A 17,873-nucleotide genomic window follows, 5' to 3' on the forward strand; every position below is an offset into this window, starting at 1 on the left:
ATGTTTTCAATAAAACAAGGCAGTTAAGGTGGACAAGCTTTATGTGAACAGCTATGCATTGTGCAAAGAAGGCGCCTGCCCACTTAGTACTGAGCGTCTTCCCCGTGCTTGGGCCTGAGGTTTGCGTCTCCAACGTGGAGGAGTCTGCAAGACGACGAAGTTCGTTGCTCTGCTGGATGAGGACCGCATTACTTGATCTTCTCAGCGCCGTTTAAATGTGCAATAAACCCAATGTCCCTCTTCACTCAGGATCTCACCAAGGGCTTAGAGGAAGGCTGCAGTACTTCTCAGAGAAGCTCTATTCGTTTTTCTGAGGATGTGGCTGATGAAATTGACAGCCCTGTCTACCTCATCCATGTTTTCGCAGGTGGGAAATTCGGTGGTGAAGCCCCAACTTGTGGCATGTCCCTAACACTGCTGATAGCCTTGTCTTCTGTTCTCTAGCCCTTCAGGTGGCTGACCAGGAGACCTACTGCACGATCAAAGGTGTTAACTCAATTCTGTGCTAGACCGTTGCCTTGGTTTCCCCCACAGTCATTGCTGCAGCGGGCTACATGGCATCTCTGCAAATGAAAGAAGTGCACGGAAAGGAGAAAAGCCAAGTGTTTTGACCAAACCGCAGACAGTGCTTTTCCTCATCCACCAGACATGAGAACCAATGGAGGAAAATAGAAAAAAACACATTCTTCTTGGAAATCTTGTTTGGGCCGGGAGCAGTGTCTCGCACCTGCAATCCCGGCACTTTGGGAGGCCGAGGCAGGTGGATCACCTGAGGTCAGGAGTTTGGGACCAGCTTGGCCAACATGGTGAAACCCCGTCTTTACTAAAAATACAAAAATTAGCCGGGCATGGTGGTGAGCGCCTATAATCCCAGTTACTCGGGAAGCTGAGGCAGCAGAATTGCTTGAACCCGGGAGGCGGAGGTTGCGGGGAGCCGAGATCGCACCACTGCACTCCAGCCTGGGCGACAGAGCAAGACTCTGTCTCTAAAAAAAAAGAAAAAAAGGAAAAGAAAAAAAGAAATCTTTTTGTTTTGAATGGGGAAGCCCCTGGTGCAGAAATGTCTTTGGTACTGGTGATAATCTGGGCCTGTGAGTGCTAAATTGATTCTCTGTCCTGCAGGGGCTGAATATCAAGGAACAAATGCATTAATCATGGGAAAGCCTGTGTGCCAGCGCGCATAAAGACCACTGCGCCCAGCAGCGGCGATTGCATGAACCTTTCCACAGACCACACGCTCCGAAGTAGCTCTCTGAAGTCTCATTACTGAGTGTGTAGGGGAGGGATGGGGGGTTGCATCTGACTTTCACTGAAATGTGCATTTAGAAATAAGTGTATTTACATTTAGTTTTATGTTTAAAAAGAGGGGTAGGGATGGGGAATCTTTGGGCCAGAGTCATTATAGATGAAACAAACACACGGACACAGATAACACACACGCGCACATGCACAAAAGCTTTCAGAGAGAAACAGAAAATAATGTTTTGCAATTACAGTCCACAGCTGCTGCAGTTCCAGTGTGCGTGTGCTACACAGGTGCGGCCATTATAACAATGAATAGCGCACATTAAAGGTGCCATCCATAGGGGTAATAATACTAGGGTTGAAAAGGTATTTTCATTTGCAGCCTGATGTTAGGCAGAAAATAAAATAAGGCATTTCACAGCCAGCCTGATGGCTCGGCTACCACATGGGAGGCCCAAGCCTGAGATGAATCTGAGACCCTTATGTGTGTGTCTAACAGTGGGAACCTGGCCGTGGTTCCTAGAGAGACCACCAAATTTCTTCCTGTTCTAAAAGGCCTGCTGACAACGAAGTGGGGGAAACTGAGGCTCCACACAGTTTATCCAGTTAGCAGCATCAGCCAGCATGACATCTATCCCTGCCCGGCACCTACTAGTATCTGGATCCTAGAAATAGTGTTGGGGAAAAAATACAGAGAGAGGTTCCCCATGGGTGGTGAAGTAGAATGGCTCCCACAGGGAAGGAACCCTGGAGGAGGAAGTGGTTTTGAGACAGCTCCCCTAAGGCCCTGTCTCTGCACCATGCCATCACTAAGCTCTACCCCACAACACAGCAATGTTCTTCCCAGGGACAGCCCCAGAAGGCTCGGCTCTAAGCCCAAAACAGCCAACCTGCTTTGCTCACCTCTGTCTTTAAAAGCCCAGCAGCAGAATGGGCACCGTATCTCATTTCGTTTACTTTCCACAGCTTCTCAAATCACTAAACTCTTCACTCTCGGTGGACAAATTCATCTTCAGGCAACCAAGACATTCATGCAGATTGGCAGTTGGAAATCGCTGGAAAAGAGACAGCTTTGGGTAGTGACAAGAGAGTGAGCTTTAGAATCAGAGGACAAAAGACCCCATCTCAGCACGGCCAGCTCTGTGATCTTGAGCAAATTATTTAAACTCTCTGAACCTCTGCAAAATGAGGTTAATAGTATCTGCTACATAGGGTTGTCGTGAGGCTCTAATGACACCAAGTATGTGAAAATACTTAATGCCAAGCTTGGAACTAGCAAGCACTAAATAAATAATAGAGATTATGAGAGTAACTTCCACTTCTTTATATTCATTTTCCTGAGTGGGTCTGTGAATAAATTCTAACCCATTCTCAACAAGAAAATGGAAATCTCTATCAAGAAAGGAGGAAAAAAAGGTACTACACATATTTCTCACAACCATAGAAGTAGCTTCAGACCAAACATTTCAGGAAGGCTGTTAGAAATGTGTAACGCTCTGCAGAATAATTGTTTTCATATTGTCTACTTTTAACAGTGGTAAATGCAAACAATAAAACAAAAAATAGTGCATGTTGTGGAGTGAATTTTAAAAAGCTGAGGATCCATCAGACCCAGGTGGGTGTTGGCGTGGCTCTCATGGACTGGGCATGCTTCCCCAGAGCCCAGGTGGAGGGCCGCCCACAGCTTGGAAGTCTGGAAGCCCGCTGCCCTGGCACGGAGTGGTGCAGGGGTGTGGGAGCACGCAGCCCTCGCCAGAATGAAAGCCGTCCTAGGGAAATGGGATAGGCCCCAGTTTACCAAGGAAGGCGGGAATACAGCTCTTTTTAGAGGCCTTAAAAGTGAGGAGAGGATTAAAATTAATTTAAAACTTCACAGGAAGCCTGCATAATGAAAACAAAACTTGATTGCAATGCTGGCTGGCACGCTGTGGATCTGGAAAAGCTCACACAGCAGAGCTCTGGATAGGTTGGAGCTCACTGGGGAGATAACAACAAAACTATAGTGATGGTGATGATGATGATGATGATGTTAGTGGTGGTGGGGGTAGCAGTGATGGCGAAACAAAAGTCTTATCAGCCAATCTCTCATGAATCACAAAGCCCTGAGGCACTTCATAATGTGTTCATTCATTTACTTATTCTCCCAGCAAAAGTTGTTGACCATGGAGTATGGACTAGCATGATCCTAAGTCCATTAATAAATCACCAGACCCCATGCTCAAGAAGCAGAGACAGGCATATCAACATGATTCTAAAATTCCACATAAAAGTGTTTGGCAGAAGAAGAACAGGGTGCCATGAGAACACTTAGGAGGGGTAGCTAATTTAGACTGGGGGTTCAAGAGAGGTTTCTAAGAGGACCTGATGCCTAGACTGAAGGTAGATGAAGGAGGTATGTGCAGAAAATGCAGTAGCCTAAGGGTGAGAGTACAGGTCATTCTGCAAAACTCAAGTGCAGGTTGAAATGTGAAGGGGGAAAAGAAGAGCAGAGGCTGGAATGGCAAAAGCTGGTCCAGCCCTATATGCTGTGTGTACTAAAGAGGGGTAAGGGTGAGGGGAGATCTTTGGGCCAAAGTAATTACAGATGAAATATATGCACTCACACACACACACACACACACACACACACACTCAGAGTGGTAGCCGGACTTCAACACGGCCACCAACAATCCCCACTCATTGTGTAGCCCTCCTCCCCATACTGTACTAATATTAGTGACCCATAGAGCACTGTGACCAATAGAACATGCCAGAAGTGATGGTATGCCACTTCTGAGATTAGGTTATAAAAGACATTGCAGTTTTGCTCTCTCCAATCACTCACTCTGGGGGAAGCCAGCTGCCATGTCTTGAAGCAGCCCTTTGATGAAACCCACCTGGCAACAAACAGAGACATTGTGAGTGAGCTTGAAGCAAACACTTCAGCCCCAGTCAATTTTCAGATGACTGCAGCCTTGTGAGAAACCATGAGCCAGAATCACCCAGCTCAAGTGTTTCTGACCTTCAGAAACTGTGGGCGATACCAAATGTTGGTTGTATAAAAGCTGCTAAGCTTTGGGCTAATTTGTTATGCAGCAACAGATAGCTAATACACCTAATAACATGGGCAAAACATATATATATCCCCATGTTAAAGAGCAGGTTGTGAAGAAACACATTTAGTATGATCCTCCTTTTTACACATTACAGATTAGTGTGTTGTATTTATAAGGGAAAAGCCTTTTTTATTAATCTTTGTATCAAATGAACCATAAAAGTAATTTTTAAAATATAAGGCTCCATAATAGTGTCAATTAAGGCCTGTAAATAGTATGAAAAGCAGATCACCAGAGGATTTTTTTTTTTTTAAAGACAGTGTCTTGCTCCCACCCAGGCTGGAGTGCAGTGGTACAATTATAGCTCACTGCAACCTTGAACTCCGTAGCTCAAGTGGTCCTCCCACCTCAACCTCCTGAGTAGCTGGGACTACAGGCACATGCCACCACACCTGGGTGATTTATATTTTATTTTTTGTAGGGATGGGGTCTCACTATGTTGCCCAGGCTGGTCTCAAACTCCCGGCCTCAAGCGATCCTCTCACCTCAACCTCCCAAATAGCTGGGACTACAGGTGCATGCCACCACACCTGGCCACAAGAGGCATTTTTAAATGACAAGCTAATTCTGCAGAGCATTGTTAAACTAGAGAGTTAAACTCACACTATGCCTCAGTTGTAGGTAGAAGTCCTGACTGTGGTTGAGAGCAGGAAGGAAACCACCTCCTCAAGCAGAGAGATATATCAACCAGAAGAGCAGGGCAAAACGAGCTGAGGCAGGCCAGATGATTTTCAAACCAGTTTTTGTGTGTGTGAGTTGAAGAGCAGGACAGACACCCAGAGAGGCCAAGCTATTCCAAAGAAGGTTAGAAGGGGTTCAGTTGGCAAAAGAGGAAAACGTACCTGCTCAAGGATTCTCAAAGTTGGGAGAAAGGCAGCCCTGACATTCTGGCTTCAGCAAGAAGAACCAGGCAGAAGTCCCAGTGGATGTGAAAACCTGTCCTCATGTAAGGTACCCCAGAGACACCCCTCAGTGGGGTGCCCGGAGCTAGCCCACCATGCTGACCTCCTATGTGTCACACAAAGGTTGTTTGCTTGCCTTCTCTATCGCATTGGGCACAATGTCCCTTAATTATCAATTAAGTACAATAACATTAAGTATCTGTTTCTTGCCATCCTAACACCTTTTCTCCTAAACAGTGTTTTCCTGTATTGAAGACTTAGTATTTGTTGTAAAAGTGATGCTTAAGGACATATCAGCTTTTTCTTTTTGTTGTTGTTTTTTTCTTTCTTGACTCTTGGGGAACAGGAGGCTCTTAAAGAGTATTAGCCACAGATGTTTAAGAAACTCTCCCAAACAATGCCTCTCTGCATGAAGATATCCTGATCTCTGGGCATCAGCGTGACAGATCACCATTAAATTCCCTATCTACTGAGAGGGGAACGCTCTGTTCTTGTTACTGAATGCCAGGGGTTTAGCCTAGGTCGTGTTGTTTGCTGCACAGAAAGCCAATCACTGAGGCAATGAGTATTGCCAAGGAAGAAGGCTTTATTACGGGTAACATCAGCTGGAGAGACCAGAGACAAGCCTCAAATCCGTCTCTTTCCCCGACTGAAGTTAGGGGTTTATATAATTGAGGAGGAAAGCAAGAGGGGCAAGGAAGAGGAGATGGGCAACAGGCAGCAGGCGTGTCTCATTATGCCAATATACGTTTCTCAAGCTTCAGTTCTATGGGCATCTGGCTTATTGTAAAATTGATCTGGTTTCATTCTTGGTGGAGAGGACACCGGTACAATGGGGTGGGGCCAAGTGAAGACCCATCTGGTCTCCTCATTGAAAAAGCCCACTCACCAGTGGACACCAAAGTCTTTGATGGAGTTCGGAGTGGGATTATGAATTACAATGTCCACAAAGGAGGAAGGATAGAGAGGACACTAGTTATACAAATGGTAAAGAAATCATGGAAATACATCCAAGAAGAGTTTATTAAATTTTTCTCTAGTTACGGGCTTGGAACAGAGCCAAGTTTATCAAATTGACTTGAATCAGTCCTCAACTTCAATAAGCATTTGCCCAAAAGACCAAGTTCCCAACCCATTGTATGTTTAGATTTAAAGATAACGGCTTTACCTACTCCCACTAAATAGGACCCTGTTTTTCTACATGTACATATGACATTTATTTTTACTTGTGATGGAGATATTAATCTCAGGGCATGCCTTGTTGCCTTCTCCAGGATACTGGGGAAGCCCTCAGTCTCCGCAGTCTGAAGTGAAGTATACACACACCAAATTGCTGTATTCTTTCCACCAAATAAACGGGTTCCTCTTAGGTGTTTTCCTACATAAAAGAGCTCCTTGTGATCTTATGCACTCCATAAAATAGCACAAACGTGGTGAAACATAGTTAAACCAAAAGAGCTGCATTAACTACTCAAGCAACTACTACTGCCAACACAAAATATGAATCACTAAGCAAAATGGGATCCTTAGGAATGATGGTTTATATTGGTTATTGATTTAATAAACATTTCAGTTAAAAAAATTATGCACTTTTCCTCACTATACATGGATGATTGGCTATAATCTTTCTCTGAGATACACGCCATCACTCACAAACTCAACTTTTACATTGTCACTCAAAATCGATGACAAAATGAGGGAATTTTGCATCCCTGTTTTTTTCAAGTGTGGATGGACTTCTAATTTTTTTACATGTAGAAATGCCTAAAATTATGGATACATTCTGGCAAGATTCTGTTAAAGAATTTAAAGAAAGATAAAAATGTTGCCTTATTTCATAAACTGGCTAACAGTGGAAGCTGACATCTGTCAAGTATGTTGTCATACCTGGACATCATTGTTAAGGCAGGAAAAGGGGGTTTTTAATCAGATTTCTTGACTGTAAAATCTGCATCCCACTGAAAATTCAGCATGTTTACAGCACATCACAATGTCTCCCTCGTTGCCACCTACTCTTTTATTTTATTTGTATAACTATGCAGTTCTGTTATTTGGAAGGATGTTTGAGATGGATCACAAAACCTGCACAGACTCTGTTAACCTGATGTGACATTGGAGCTGCTAGGATTCCTTTATAAACCATTAGCATGCTTTAAAAAGAGATCGAACTCAGATGGTAGTGAAAAATGTCAGTCTCATGGACGTGGCTAGAATGAGCAAATGCTTTGCCTCTTGAATTCTGGCCGTTTCAGCAGGGAGGTAGGCAAACTGACCTTGGGGCTGCTCATGTGGAGGACACAGCCTTCTGACATTGTCTACTTTTAAATGCTTCCTGAGACTTCTTGCCTATGTGCCATCTTTTGCCAATGACTTGTTTAACCAAGTTCCTGGGCAACTAGGACTCGCTGCCTCTTTGCTGCAAGGTCTATCGTAGGTTATTAAATTTTTGGCTTAAAGAGTTTATAAAAATACTTTCTATAAAACAGATTTAGCAATAGGCAGACCCTTTCTCTGACTAGTAGTCCACTAGGCAGATGGTACTGTTTCTTGGCCATTGGGATGAATTCTCTGTGGGGAGCTGCTTAACCACTTTGTATTAGTTTGATTTAAGGCCTTGATGTGATAGGCTTGTGGCTTAAAAATATTAAAGATATTAAGATTGAATTCACTAAAATGTATTCCAAGGTGGGTGGAGATTTTATACTTTTATACTTGTTTAGATAGCCTGTATTTTAGCAACCTAAAGTTTAATGCCCAAATTTCCTCCAAAAAAATGGCAAATAAAATTGTATATGAATATGCATTTTAAAATTTGATGGCAAAATAAATCACTGGTGTATTGGAAAGACCATGGGCAATGGAGTCAGACAGACCTAAGTTTAAATCCCAGATTTCCTACTTGTTATTACTTAACCTCTCTGGATCTGTTTTCTTTTCTATAAAATGGGGATTTGCATCCCCTCTCCACCTCCTAGGTTATCACTACAGTGTGCCCTATAAAAAATGGCATTTGACTGCAGATGAGTTCTTGAGACCAGAGACTCACCTTGATATTCCTAATGCAGGCTGGGCATATAGTCAGAGTTCAAAACGTTTCCTGATGTAAATTAAGTTGATGTTGAGCCATTGGGAGGTTGTGAGTTCATTTTCCATCACTTAAGTGATACTGACAGATTTCCTGCCAAGTGGTTTCACAATAAACAGGACTCCAGGCTCCCACCAATAAAATAAAAGAAAAATGGCTCCAGAGAGGGTCCTCCGGCTGGTCCAAAAGTAATCCTGGTATAAAATATTAGGCTTGTTTGTTTACTTAAACCTCTGCCAACTGTGAATTTAACACTAAGAAATGCATATGCAAAATAATGGTTCCATGTTTTGAGACAAAAGTTTCACTTGTCTGCTAAGAGTTTTGGCACCACAACCAGCAGCAGATAAGTTCACTGGGTCTCTTACCCTGACAATGTTTGAGAACTTGAGAACCCAAGATTTCAGTTTTAGTATTAGCTCTTCAACTAACCACTCTGGACCATGGAAGGTCTTGAAATCTCCTTATCGCTGACCTACCCATGAGGGCAATCTCTGGGTCAGTGGTATAAAGATTATCACTCCCTTTTTCAAAATGGGGAAAGAGGAATCATCATGAAGTGATTTGCCATGCCAAGACCTCCTCCCTGAACAGGGAAATAGGCCTTGAAACCTTGGGAACAGGGCAGCCACTTTTAAATTTTAATTTTCAAATAAGTAGTACATTCACATTATTCAATGTGTATGTATATTATATAACATATAATTATAATTTTATATATATAATATATATATACACATAACATAAACAGACACTTCACCAAAGAGCATATAAGGAGCATATAAGGATGGCAAATAAGCACATTATGGACTACTAGACAATTTCAAATAAAAACCGTGATGAAATAGCTCAACCTAGTAAAGAAGCTAAAATGTAAAATATTGACAACATCAAATGCTAGTGAGGATGGGAGGCAACCAGAACGCTCATACACTTTTGGAGGAAATGGAAAAAGTACATCCACTTTGGAAGAGATTGGCAGTTTCTTATAATGGTACACACACGTTTGCCACACAACTCAGCAATCCCACCTCTGGGTATTTGCCCAACAGTAATGAAAACATGCCCATACAAAAGCATGTCCATAAATATTTGGAACAGCTCTATTCACAGCTGCCGAAATGGGAAACAGCCTGAATGTCTAACAGGTGAATGGATATACAGAAAAACATCCATGCCGTGGAATTCTCTTCACTAAGCAAAAGAAACAAACCATTGACATGCACAGCAGCTTGGATGAGTCTCAAAGGCATCATTCTGAGTAAAGGAAGTCAGTCTCAGGTTATGTACAGTATAATATTGTGTTAGGCTGTTCTCACGTTGCCATGAAGAAATACCTGAGACTGGGTAATTTATAAAGAAAAGAGGTTTTATTGGTTCATGGTTCTGCAATGCTACAGGAAGCATGGTGGCAGCACCTGCTCAGCTTCTGGGGAGGCCTCAGGAAGCTTACAATCATGGCAGAAGATGAAAGGGGAGCTGGTGTCTTACATGGCAAGAGTGGGAGGAAGAGAGAGAGGGAGAAGGGAGGTGCCACACATTTTTCTTCAACCAGATCTCGGGAGAACTCACTATCGCAAAGACAGCACCAAGCCATGAGGGATCCGCCCCTGTGACCCAAACACTGCCCACCAGTCTCCAATTTTAACACTGCGGATTGCACTTCAACATGAGGTTTTGAGGGGACGACATCCAAATCATATCAAATATTCATAGGACATTCTTGAAAAGACAAAACTACAGCAAGAAGGAGAAAGCTGTCATAATTACAGAAACAGTCTAAGCCCGCCCAGGAACACAGCCCCATTACACCCCAGAGTCAGTGTACGTGTCCCAGGAAGATCTCCCTGACACCCCTCCATCACCCTGCTATGCTCCAGTAGCAAAGCGTTTCAAACCATTCTATTTCTTAAATTGTTTTAAATTGACACATCGTAATTACACATTTTATGGGTAAAGTTTGATGTTTCAATACATACATGCGTTGTATAATGATTAAATCAGAGTAGTTAGCATATCCAGCACCTCATGCATTTATCATTGCTTTGCAGTGAGACAGCCCATCATATTTTAAATTATCAGTTTACATACTTAGAAGCCTCTCAAAGCCAGGAGCCAAGTCTTTTTCATCATCACATTCTTTGGGGAGCATTTCCGTTTATAAATGTTTATGTAATCCATAGCACTGTAACCCCTTGCTCCTGGCACAGTCCCGGACATACAGTAGGAACTCAGTCAATGTTGGTCCAACTTCAGTGTCGGATTCTGCAAGGAGAGAGGGATTTAAGAGCCCTCTCAGGAGTTTCTAGAATCCTTATGTCATGGTCATAACTAAAGTCTAGAGTTGGTGACCTCCAAATTATGGGCCACAACGTCATAATATCAGTTGATCGGCAGAACTTCAGGACACTGCTTACCATAATTGCCATAATTTTTTCTCTCTCCCTTTCCAAAAAAATGCAAAAAATTTCAAGTGTCTCCATGTACCACTGGACAAAGGAAATGCCCTGTGATGCAAACATTTGTTAATAATGATAGCAATGGTCCCTGTTTTTCCAAATACAAGGAGCCTTTAGCTTTTTGTTCAACTCATCACTTCTGTAAAATCATAGACTGTTCTTCCTGACTTTTTCACAGGGTCCTCAGACTAAGAATTCATAAAATCACAGCATTCTAGAATTGCATGGAGCCTGGGAGCTTCCAATTCAGTCTTCCTTCTTAAAGCTGCTTCCACCTTAAAGAGACTCATTTCTTTTAGAGCTGCTTAAAACAGTGCAAATCTTACCTTTTCACTTAATTACAATCTTGCATTTTGCAAATACTTTGCTGGTTTCAGAAACCGGTGTTCTGGGTTTTGTTGATGCTGCTGCTGCTTCTGTTGTTGTTGTTGTTGTTGTGTTATTAGCTTTGGCAGTGTTAGCATTGGCAGCTGAGAGTCCCTGATTCACAATCCGGTGCTTTATTTGCCAAGTGTAGACACAACCCAAAAGCGGGAAGCTGAGCGCCCAAAGGAAGAGGGGCTGGTCCCCCTGGCATTGTGTGCTTTGCAGAGAGGAAATGAGAACCCACCAGGCCGGCTCCTTCCCCTCACCCTATCTCCTGAATGCAGTTTTTCCAATAATTTAATAACATTCACAGGGATATTAGATTAATTGGATTTTAATTCTGAATGACTGTGAAAGCGGAGAAATGAGTCACCAGCTCATGCTAATGAGAAGATCTATTAAGGGCTCTTTTCTGATAGACACATACAGCAGGGTTATAAATATTTCATATCCAATTAATTGAATTTTGCCCCCTATATATGACACTGCCCTGAAACATCAATCAAACAGGACCAGAGAAAGAACAGAGGGATGGAAGAAAAACTAAGCGTTTCTTTGGAACAGCAACAACACAACTCCCGGCCCTTCCCTCCCTCCCAGCCCGTGAAACGTTACCCCCACCATGAGAACCCCTGCCATTCACAGGGGGCCTGCCGAGAGGAGCTGGAAGCATTTACACCAACTGCAGCTGGTTCCATACGGCGGGGAAATTAATGTTAATTAATCAGACAGCAGTTTTATACAAGGCTGTGTGCAGAAGGTTATTCGAGTCCTGCTGCAAATAGATTTATAGGTGTAATTGCTATGTTGAATGACCCTCTGTAAATAGGCTCATTAAACTGGCCATCAGTCAAAAAGTCTAATTGTAGCCATGCAGTAGCCTGCAATCGGGAACATGTGGCTGTCGATAAACAGCTCGCCCATGGCAGCCTGCGCTCTGGACGGTTTAGATAGGGCTGCTGGTCGTCCTTCAGGTGGCCCCAGCTTCTCTGCCTCCTTCAGTTCATTATCTCGGCAGGAAGGCGGAAGCATGCTGTCCGTTCAGCTTTATCCTCTTCCTGTCTGTTGGCCCCTGGAGAGCACATGGAAGTCCGCAATGGCAAGCACCGAGTGGAGACCCTGTGCAGAGCAGGTGAATACAGTTTTCTGAGAGGCATGAATAATCACCACCTGCTCTGTCATCTTGCCGGTGTGGTCACGGTTGGGCAGGGACAAGTAGCCAGGCATGTACAGGGCGTGCATGGACCCCATCTCTGAACATCCCACAGCCATTTACAAGCTCCCTGTCAAATTCATATTCTCCTTTTTTTTATTCCCCCACACTCCCATATCCAAAGAATAAATACAATTTATTTTTCTCCATATATGAAAAAAAGAAAACCAAGCTGTAGTTATAACTGAAAGTCTCCGAAAGCTTTCTGGAGTGAATTGTGTCTACTTAATTAAAAATAACAAATGTCCATCAATAGGGGTCTGAGTGTCTACATTTTGACATTTATAGACAATGGAATACCAAGGATATATTTAAGATAATTTTCATGGAGATCTATATTTATTAATCCAGAAAGCTGTCTATGATGTATATTTGCATGGTCAAAAAAGCAGATTACAGAACAGATATAATGTGTTTCCATATATTTATCCATGGCTGAATAAGCAGAGAAAATGTAAGGTTTTTTCTTGGTGTCTCTCCATTCCCTCTCATAATCTCCCATTCAGCAGTTAGTAGAAAGCAAAAAACAAACACACAGAAAACAAAATTTCTAATTTTGATTAAGCTTAATCCAATCTGACCATGTAAGTGGTCCTTTCACTAATACTCTGTCTCTTTTAGGAAAGCTTCCCAGTTTCTACATGGCTTCTTATGCTGGTTAATTTTGTGTCAACTTGACTTGGCTACAGGGTGCCCAGACGTTTGGTTAATCATTATGATGGGTGAGTCTGTGAGGGTGTTTCTGGATGAGATTCACATTTACATTGGGAGATTGAGCAAAGCAAATTGCCCTCCCCAATTTGGGTGAGCTTCATCCAACCTGTGGAAGGCTTGAATGGAACAAAAAGGCTGAGTAAGGGAGAATTCACTGTCTTTCTGTCTGTCTTGGAGCTGGACATTGGTCTTCTCATGCCTTCAGAGTCACACTTGGCCTGGAATTTCCACGATCAGCTTCTCAGGCTTTTAGCCTCAGACTGAAACTCAGCTATCAGCTCTCCTGGGTCTCCAGCTTGCCAACTACACATCTTAAGACTTCTTAGCCTCCATAACCATGTAAGCCAATTCTTTATAATGACTCTCCTTATACAGTGCTTTTATTGGTTCTATTTCTCTGGAGAACCCTTACTAATATACTCTCTTTACCCACTTCTCTTCCCTAGATGTTGCCCAGGCGTGCGAGCTGAGAACTCTGTGTTTGGTGGAGGGAAGAGCCAGGTCTTTGATGGTCTTTTGAGTAGTCTCTGGTGCCTGGGGCAGTGTCCTTTGTCCCTCAGCTAACTTCTGTGGCCATTGGTCTCTTTCTCAGCTTGCCCAGAGTGGGAGCTCCTTCCTGATTGATTCAGGTTTGCCTGGGCTTCACAAGACTCAGACCCCAGATCTCTTTCAAGCTCCCCATCCAGTCTGCAGGCCCAGGGGCTCACCCAGCTTTGTAGCCGAGTCATTGGGCTTCACCTTGAGAAACTCCCAAAGCAGGCCCTCTGGGCCTCCATCCATCATCCACCCCACATAGAACTTGAGGAAATCAAGAAACAACCTCAGGCTTCCCCTGGCCTGACTGTGCTCACCTTCGAGATGGTGCAGCTGTGTTCAAACTGGGGTTAGGACATGTTGAGAGGGGACTTCTTCCCAGAGTCCTAAGAGTCACCTCCTCTGCCTTCCACATTACCCTCCCTTATGAAACACACCTCCCTGTCACAGGGCCTGTGCCCGGAACCCCAGGATGGACGCCCTCTCTCTCCCTCAGTTTCCTTCTCACCCTCATCTAGAGCTGGAAAAAAAGAGGTCTTCCTTTACTTTCCCTACATCCTACCCTCCTTTTGCTTACAAGTGGCAAGTCTTGTGATAAGCAGATTCCTCTAGGTTAGGCCCTTGAGAGATGGAAGAGAGAGGATCAAGTTACTTGGGAAATGCTCTCTCTAGACCCTACCGTGTTTACTGTGTTGCCTTCTAATCTATTTTGTATGCCAGAAGCTGGAAATGGCCTTATTCTTTCTCTTTGTGTAACTTCTTTTAAAAAATCCTAAGTTTTCCCAAGTCTGATGAATATCTAGGGCCAACCTGGAAAAAGGTCCAAGCTATAAAACAAAAAACAAAACGGTACAATAGTGATGCTAAAATATTATCTTGTTAGTATTTATATATGCCTAGAATCATGTCTGGAAGACTATTCACCACAAAGATATCGTTAACTATTTCCAAATACCATAGTCCCCGCTGATCTGCGGTTTCACTTTCCACGGTTTCAGTTACCTGAGATCACCTGTAGCCTGAAAATATTAAATGAAAAATTCCAGAAATAAACAAATCATAAGTTTTAAGTTGCACACTGTCCTGAGCAGTGTGATGAAATCTCACACCATCCTGCACCATCCCACCTGAAACGTGAATCCTCCCTTTGTCCAGCCCATCCACGTTGGAGATGCTCCCTGCTCGTTACACATTTAGAAGCCCTCTTGGTTATCAGATTCAAAAAAACATAGTATATAGAGAATTTGGTACTATTGGAGGTTGCAGTCATACACTGGGGGTCTTGGAACATATGCCCTGTGGATAAGGGAGAACTACTGCAGTAGGAATAGGAAATTAGGATGATTTTTAACTTTCTTCATTTTGCTGACACCAGCTTTTGTGGCGTTAAGAGAGTCAATTCCTTCATTAACAGCACATACTGAGGAACCACCATGCTCTGGCTCCATTCTAGGTGCTGGGAATGTAGTGGTGTACAGGAAAGGCGGGAGAGAGCATCCACTGAAGGACCACTGTGGCCCAACCTATGTTTCAAAGGCATTGCTCCAGCTGCATTGCTGAGAATAGAGTAGAGGCAGGGCGTGATGCCACGCTGGAAGCAGGACCAGTTATGAGGCTCCAGCAATGTTCTGGGAGAGCAACGTCAGTATTTCCCTGGTTTAAATTGCTGACCCCACGTATTGGTTGCCTACAGCTGCTGTAACAAAGCATCACAGACTTAGTGGCTTAAAACAACACAAAGTTGTTACCTTACAGTTCTGGAGGTCAGAAGCCAAAATTAGTTTTATTGGGATAAATGTTCTTGAGCAGGGCTGCATCCCTTCACGAGACTAGAGGAAAAGCCTTTTTCTTCCCCATTCCAGCCTCTAAAGGCTGCCCACATTCCTTGGCTCAGGGCCCTCTTCCATCTTCAAAGCCAGCAATGGTGGGTGGAGTCTCTCATTTTGTATCATTTGTGATTAACTGGGCCCATCCAGATAATCTAGCATAGTCTCCCTATTTTAAGGTTAACTGATTAACAACCATAATTCCATCTGCCACGTTAATTCCCATTTGCCATGGAATATATTCATACATTCTAGGGATTAGGGTGTGGACATCTTTGTGGGGGAGGGCATACTTCTGCCTACCCCATCCCAGCAGGCCAATAAGAGTCTCCCATGAGATTTTTTTTTTTTTTTTTTTTTGAGACAGGTTTTCACTCCCTGGAGTGCAATGGTGTGATTTCAGCTCACTGCAACCTCCATCTCCCAGGATCAAGTGATTCTCCTCCCTCAGCCTCCCAAGTAGCTAGGACTACAGGAACGCATCACCACTCCCAGATAATTTTTGTATTTTTTTTGTAAAGATGGGGGTCACCATGTTGCCCAGGCTGGTCTCGAACTCCTGTGTTCAAGTGATCCGCCTACCTTGGCTTCACAAAGTGCCAGGATTACAGGTGTGAGCCATCGTGCCGGGCCCCCTGATATTTAGCATTGACACTCAGAGCCATTCATCAATCAGGTTTCTGATTTGACCCTATAGAGTGTGAGAATTAAATGAGACAACCTCAGCCCTTATTTACATAATAAGTTACATATTAAAACTTACATAACTATAATATAGTTGCAGTCACATATTAAATGCTCAATAAAGATTAGTTTCTATTGGTATCACTAATTATCTTTAGAGATGGGCTTAATTGTCTGTGCTTAAGTCTCCCTATTATTTTAACTTCAATGCATTTACTAATAACATTTGCTGAGTACTAGCCATATGCCAGGTGCTTTGTATGCACTATTCATTTAATCTTTAATACATCCCTTTGAGATAATTACTAGTATTATCCCATAGTAAAAATGAAAAAAAATGAGACATTAAACAAAATGAAGTCACATGGTCAAGGGCATACAACCCAGAAATGGCAGCAGCAGCATCTGAATCCCAGGCTCATAACTTTAACTCTAATCTGCTCCAGTGTTCATGACAGCACTGTGACTTGAGAGCTGAGAAGATGTGAAGGGTGCTTTTCACTAGTTACACAAGAATAACTGATTTATCATTTAAAATTTTTTTCCAATAAAAATGACATATGATCATTGTAAAAGATTCCAAACAATCCAGAAAAGTGGTTTCTTTTGATTCCAGGTAACACATAAATGTCAAACTCATTTAAATAAAACAAAGGATTCATTCTTCTTGGGGAAGATTGAGCAGATACTGCTGCTGCCATTTCTGGCTGTATGCCCTTGACCATATGACTTCGTTTTTTTTAATGTCTCATTTTTTTTCATTTTTATTATGGGATAATACTAGTAATGATCTCAAAGGGATGTATTAAAGATTCATTCTTCTTGGGGAAGAACGAATTTTAAAGTTAAGTTCATAGAGCCCAAGAACAGAAATGCCACATGGTCTCCCAAGGAACTCACTCAACCAGAATCTCAGGAAATAATTTAAAAAGTGGTCTACATGTTCAATTTTTCAGAAGGGGAAGTGGCTACCTATATTTTGTCAAGTCGGTCAACAAACATTCTTTGAAGGCAACTCTATGCCAGACATTGTGGGAAAGACAAGAAAACCATGGCTGAGAGTTTCTGAAAATGGCAGATTAAGATGGTGAATAGGAGGCAAGATTAGCTTGCAGCTCCCACTCAGGCAGACAGAGCGGCCTGTGGAGACTCACATCATGAACTTTTGCTCCAAGAACTACCACAGAAACATACCAGGAAAGCCGAGAGAATCCACAGACCCTTTGAAGGAACTGGATCACCACTGCAGGCTCCTTGAGATGCTGAAAAACTGTGAGTCTACTTGCGTTCTCAAAGGGGAGGCTCGTGGTCTGGAGCAAGTTCTTAGCCCTGGTCATCGACTGCCTGGAAATAGAGTCGGTGCTGTTGTAGGGGCACGGTGGGAGTGAGACCAGCCTTTAGGACTGCAGGCTGCATTGGAGCAGGGTGAAACCTGTGACTGCCCTCTTTTCCCCACTTCCCTGGCAACTTGTATGACTCAGCAGAGGCATATATTCCCTGGGAATATAACTCCATTGGACTGGGAAGCACACCTCCATCCCCCACAGCAGCTGCAGCAAGCCCTGCCCAAGGAAAGGCTGAGCTCAGACATGCCTATCCCTACCCACCCTGGTAGCCAAAGACAAAGGTCATAATCTCTTGGGAGCTCTATGGCCCTGCTCACTGCCTGGGAAACCTGAATACTTAACCAGGTGTCCTTAGGGCAAGTTTGCATCTTCTCTATAGGACCGCAGCTGACGCGCTCTTGAAA

General features: G+C 43.3%; 1 long non-coding RNA gene across 5 annotated transcripts in view; it reads right to left on the minus strand.

Annotated features, from left to right (window-relative positions):
• Positions 1-17,873, minus strand: part of LOC129038578 (uncharacterized) — a 53,969-nt gene that overhangs the window by 11,861 nt on the left and 24,235 nt on the right. For 2 of the 5 annotated variants that reach the window (XR_010126579.1, XR_010126580.1), the window contains exon 3: positions 2,149-2,300. This is a non-coding gene — a long non-coding RNA (uncharacterized LOC129038578). Of the gene's footprint in view, positions 1-2,148; positions 2,301-9,676; positions 12,272-16,021; positions 16,131-17,317; positions 17,468-17,873 lie in introns of those variants that run through there. The other 3 variants (XR_010126577.1, XR_010126578.1, XR_008503178.2) reach the window with 2 other exon arrangements.

Source organism: Pongo pygmaeus, chromosome 5, assembly GCF_028885625.2.
Source record: "Pongo pygmaeus isolate AG05252 chromosome 5, NHGRI_mPonPyg2-v2.0_pri, whole genome shotgun sequence".
Classification (NCBI taxonomy): domain Eukaryota; kingdom Metazoa; phylum Chordata; class Mammalia; order Primates; family Hominidae; genus Pongo; species Pongo pygmaeus.